Source organism: Alligator sinensis, unplaced genomic scaffold (genome assembly GCF_000455745.1).
Source record: "Alligator sinensis unplaced genomic scaffold, ASM45574v1 scaffold866_2, whole genome shotgun sequence".
Lineage (NCBI taxonomy): Eukaryota > Metazoa > Chordata > Crocodylia > Alligatoridae > Alligator > Alligator sinensis.
In genome coordinates this window covers 2,751,992-2,758,306 of record NW_005841900.1, presented here as the reverse complement: position 1 = coordinate 2,758,306, position 6,315 = coordinate 2,751,992, and positions in this window count along the sequence as shown.

Here is a 6,315-nt window from a genome sequence, read left to right as displayed (position 1 = left end):
GTTCCCTCTACTGGCTCTGCAGTCCCCATCTGAGTCTGGCAGGTGCACAGCAGGACACAGCCAGGCAGCAGCCCCCACTGCCAGACACCTGCAGTGGGTAGAGGGTACAGAGAACTCTCAGGGCTGCTTCAGCAGTTGAGCTGGTAGTGTTCCCAGGTACCCATTGGCTGGGCCCCAGAAGCTCTGTAGAGTGAGTAGCCCTGAGCTACTTGCCAAGGAAGCTTTTTGTACTGCTTGGGCCAGGACAGTGCAGCTTTTTATACTGCTCGGGACAGCATTAGGTTTGGCTGAACCAGTTAGTCAAGCTGCAGAGCATGAGTCTCATTTAGCCTTATCCTAACACCCTCTGCCTTCACTCTCCAGAATATATTTTAATAATCCTTCAAGCAGCACATTGGCTACCACTGTCCTCCCTGCTTGACTTGTGGCCAGGGCCAGAATAACACATAGGCAAACTAGGCACATGCCTAGGGCCCTAAGTGAAGGGGTCCCGTTGTGCTTATTTTACATGCTATAATTATTGATTGAAAAAAGTAATATAAATATACAGTATTAGGTAGGGGCCCACAAGTTTGTATGCCTAGGGCCTGCTAAAGGGTTAATTTGGCCCTGCCTGTGGCAGTTTAGGGTGTTATGCTTATGGTAGCATGACAGGGTAGTTTTAGTAATAGGTTAGACAAAGATTTGTATGGGATGGTTTGGAAAGGAATGATCTTGCCTCAGGTTGGCATAGAAGGACTTCCAGAGTTGAACTTTTCTATGATTCTGTTGCCCTGTGGGGTCAGACCAACGCTCAGGATCTCAATATTGCACTGTTAGACAGGAGGGCATGGTATACAATTTCACATATACGAACACACAAATCAATTAGGTTCATACACACACACATACACTACCAACTCAGGCACATGCACATCCAAACCAGCATAGGCATATGCATACCTATCACCAATTCAAGCACATACACATTATACACACCAAAAATTAGGCAACAATCAGTTTTCAATACCCACATACTCCATAAGAATACACAGATCACTAATTCATATATCACGCACATGATGACACACACACACACACACATATATATATATATAGAGAGAGAGAGAGAGAGAAAGAGATAAAATCACCAGTTCACACACATACTACCCACCTACACACACAGGTGAGTTCCTAACTTGGATTGTATGGTATGTATGTGTGTGTTTGGGGTACTTGGGGGAAGGTTAAGGTGAGAGAGAAAGTGTAAGAAGTGAAAGTTGCTGGAACTGGGATTAGAACCGGTGGACTAGAGATAAGCTGGGCTGAGGAACTGAGGCTGGGGTTACGTAAGGTCAAGCGGCCCCAGGGTTACTCAAGGTCACTGGTGCAAGGGAAAAAAGCCCAGTAGCAAGGAGGAGACAGCCAGGAAAGAGAGAGAGGCAAACACCTGGAAGCTAGGGGCTGGAAACTGAGGCTGAAAGCTGGGAGCTTGGGGCTGGAAACTGAGGCAGACAGCTAGAAGTTTGTAGGGCAGATAAGTGGTGGCAAGGAGGAAACAATCAGGAAAAAGACAAAAACCCAACTTGGGGTTTCAAAATAACAGGTTTATTAAACAGACAACACACTACACATGCACACACGCATGCACATACGCACACACACACACACATACACACAAAATGGTAGCAGGAGAAAGAGATTCAGTGGAAGGGTTGGAGTCCAGATAGGGAAGAGAAACAGAGTCCAAGTCCTTGGTTGAAGAGAGGGTGGGGGTGATAGCTACCTATCCAGGTTGGAAAGGGGTCCTTGTCCAGCAGGTGTTGTCCAGAGGGGGGTTGCCGGCAGGGCCTCTGGGTGAATAGGTGGTGTGGCATAGTGCTGGTCCAGATGGAGAAGGCATCCCAAGGAGTCAGCCTTCACTACCCCTTTTTATGGGGCAGACTACCTCTGATCTCCTACGGGGAGGGCATGTCCAGGTAATGTCAGTCCTGTTGCAGAGGGTTCCAGGTGTTCTTACTGAGCATGTGCAGCCTTGGCACAATGGTGGGTTGCCTCATCTTTTGTTTCTTGAATGCTGAGGATGGTTCCAATGGCTGGGGCGTTAGTCCAGGTTTAGGTTTTGATGGTTCGGTCATTCAGAGGGAGATATTTTTAGATCTTCTCCCATTGTCTCTCAAGCACCCTCATTCATCCCCATTCATTCAGGAGCCAAGTTACATAGGAGGGGTAGGTATGAGTCATAGGTTACAACATACTTACACAACATGGCATGGGGACAAGATGGAGACTTGATAAACAAAATGGAAACTTTGACATGACTTATGCTAACTTACATATGTAGGCCTAAATCATATAGTACCAGTAAAACAGTAATATGGAACAGTAAAAATCAATATAAACATAATAATTATACAAAATAAAGGAGGAGAAAAAACAAAACAAATACAACTTGCTACCAAAATAAAATGCTGAAGCTTATCCTATGTCTTAGTTCGCTTATACTTATCTATAGGGAATAGAGAGGGAGAGAAAAAGTCAGAAATGGTTGGGGAAAGGGAGGGAATACATTTTAAAATAAAAAATAAGAAAAACTGGGTGTTTTGCTACAATACTATGAAAATGAATGTTGAAAGATAGAGAATAGGTGGGAGGCTACTAGATGAATCTGACTCATTCTTTGGCTTCAGGAGTTTTACAGACTGATCATGATAATAGTAATGGCAATCTAATGTAATTCTGCTAATTTCACTGACTGACACAGAGTCTACCTACCCAGGAAACTTAATTTTGGATTAATGTAGATTTTTAATTTAAAGTAGAATAACTATACTCAGATATAAGAAGGTCCCATAGTTGAGTAAAACATATTAAAAGATTACTGTGGGTGACAACTTTTATTGGACCAAATGCATCACTGGGGCTACAACATCAATTCAACACTACCACATGTATTAAACTAAACCCTTGAAAAGCTCTTTGGAGCTTTCCAGAAAAAAAAATTAGATACACAAGCAAATGTGGATGTTAGTGAGGAGATTCACATACATACCTAAAGACAGAAATTGGCAGTATAAACCACACAGTAAACCACCCTCCATATAATTTTTGCATCACTTATCACTTTGTGACTACTTATCATTTTCAGATTATTATGCTTACCAGCACCTTTTGCTGGTGTCACACAGTGAATGCATTACTAATGAGCCAGCAATATAACACAGATTAAAGCAGTAGGACAAGTGTAAGATTGCATTTCTGGGTGACTGTATAATCAATAATAATAATAATGCTTAACTCTGATAGGACTTTTCATCCATGGATCTCTGCTGTGTGAGCAGCTAAGGTTTAAACCTGAAGTCTGAATGATTTAATCCACTTGAGAAGTGCAGTTATCTCCAGGAAATGCACTTCCTGGAGTGCTCTATTTCTCTTTTATTATTGAAATTATTTATGTTTTACTCAGTGCTCACTGTGGCAAGTTAAGCTGATTCCCCAAAGAGCCAGCACAAATGAGGGGAGTATTTGAAGATTAAGGAAAAAGTCCTGTTTACAGTACTGGGGATTGCCCATTTTGATGGGATAGCCTTACCAGTAGATTCTGGCTCCCCTCAATATATGCAATGGGAGAGGTGGGGCATGGAGGGGGGAAAGGAGCATGGCGATTTTCCTTCTGCCCTTTCCCCACATACTTGCTCAGGGGGTAGCCAGAATCCTGTTGCTCATTCTTGAGACACATGGCCCCTGAGTAGGATGACTCTAAGTCCCGGTTTAGCTGGGACACTCCAGGATTCCATAGCCTGGTCAAGGTCAGTTGGTCAAAAGTCCTGGTCCAGAGTCTTGTGAGGAGGTAAAGCAGCATGGTGTGCCAGGTAGGTGCCTGGACAGGCACCGCTGCTTCTGGGTGGGAGCAAGGATGTTCCATGTGTGGGCAGCGGAGCACCTGCTCCAGTCCACCCACCTTGCTCCTGCACAAGAGCAGCGGTGCCTGCCATCGTGCCTGGTGCAAGATGATACTCCACCTCCCTGCCAGACTCTAACCCATGACTTTTGACCAACCACCTGGGACCAGGCTATGGAACCTGGAGTGTCCCAGCCAAACCGGGATGCATGCTTACTCTACTCCTGAGGGGCTAAGAAACCTCTTTTATATTGGCTCTAGGAGGATACTGGAAAGGATATCCTGTACTTTAAGGGAGAAGTGTAAAATCATCCCCTAACCTGGGACATTTTGCCTGCCTTGGCACTCCCCTCTCAGAAATATAGCAAAAAAACTCCATTCTTGGGATTGAGGAGTGGATGGAAGTGAAGCACTGTAATCCCACTGGAATTCACTGAGACACTGGCACTTCACTCCCTCTGGTACCTTAGAGCTGGTAGCTCTAAGAACCTTTTCACTTTTGTAAAACAATTTTCAGAAAACTTTTTTTTTTTTTTAGACCAGAAGAGATCAACTAATCAAAACTCAAATTCTTCTCAAATCAGGTTAGTTTTGATTATAAAAAAGAACTTGAAAATAAGGTTTTTACATTAGCTAAACATCTCATGTCGACAATTCTCAAAGTCTTATTTTTGATTCAAAGTTCTTTTTGATCCTATATTAGGGAATTTGATACTAAAAAGGTTAATGAATGAGTCTAAATCAAAACAGGTAAAATTTATCAAAGAAACATTTTAATTGAACTAATCTTTTTTTTTTTTTCAAATTTACAACAGGTTTTTTTTTTATTTTATTTTTTCAGCCATTTTGGGCTGAGAAAATCGTGATTCAGAAGAAAGCATGTCTTGACCAGCTCTAGTTAGTTATATAAAAACCAGGAGGGCCAAAGATAGGGCCCATGGCCTGATCCAGCCCATGCAGCTGTTTCACTCCGCCCACACAGCTTCTGGGGGGGACAGGAATTTAAGGGTCACTTGGAGCACGTAACATGAAGGCCCACTGCTAAAATGTGGGTTACAGAACCATGCTGGATATGCATGTGGGTGGTAGAGCAGGAATAACAGCTGTTTTAACCTCTATGCTGTTGCTGCCACCACTCACCCTGCCACTACTGCCATTCACTCTTCTGCTGCTGCTGCTTACACCACCAAGCTGGGGCTGGGTAGCTGTGATACCCCTGTATTTAAAGTATGGTTTTTATAGCCCCTGTTCTCAAGGTACTTAAACATGGCAAGAGGATGTTCACATGCCTAGAAACAGGGGTGTATTAAGGATGTTATTAAATTGAGGCCTTTATGAGATCAGATTTTCTTTCAGGATGAGCAAAATTGAATGCTCATCCTGAAAGAAATGAGCCATTAGAAGAAAACACCCCAAACATGAATGGACTAAGAATCATGGACCTTGTACAAATATAGATTTTAATCTGTATTGAATTTCAAATGTCCACATACTTTGAAAACCCTACCTCTTTTCTTTATCCCTCAGATCATACTATCTCCTGTGGGTGAATATGTTACTTGATATTTTTACCCCACAGTGAGTGAGATACTTCACCATTCATTATAAGACCATGGAGCAAACCACTTAAAAAGGAATGTACATTCAATGGAATATTTGCACCCACGCACAGAAATTTTACATTTTATTTCCTTTTCTTCCTATTACTTTGTAGCTGGAAGGGGAAAATTCATTTAACATTCATCTCAGAAGGGCCTTTTAAGGGCACTTGTAGATGATCCAAGCAATACAGAAGTAATTAGCAGGGCTCTCAAGATTAGGACATATAAATCTCAATTATCCTTTTCAACCAGTTTTAAAATAGTGTCATTACAGTGACTTTAGGGGAGTTGCTTCTAATTTTCATGTTCCTTTATGAGAGAGGAATCTGGCCTGTCATAAACACAGTGCTACTTTTAAAATATGATGTTTTACACTTGTACAACATCTTTCATCACAAAGTGTCTCCAAATACTTCACAAGCTCCAATATATACTCCAATATATACTCCAAGTGAGGTGGGAGAAACCAACTAAATGCAAAGCAGTTGGGGAAATAGGAATATTGCTCATATACCTGAGCAAACACTAATTTTTACAAAAAGTGCCATGGGATCTTTGAAGCCCATGACAAACAGATGGGGCCTCCTCCAAGGTCTCAGCTAAAGGACTCAAAAAATAAACCACGAAGAACCCAATTTCCACTAAATTCTGAATGCATCTCACTGGCCTTCATGCATCAAGTAATTATGGAAACAAGTCTTTTATATGTTTTGGAAATCCTGGGTGAGCCATATTGGGGCTTGAATCTATTGTTGCATGGGACTGGGTAATCCAAAATTGATTTTTTAGGTCACTGACCAATCTTTCATGTAAAAATACCTTTTTTGATGTTGT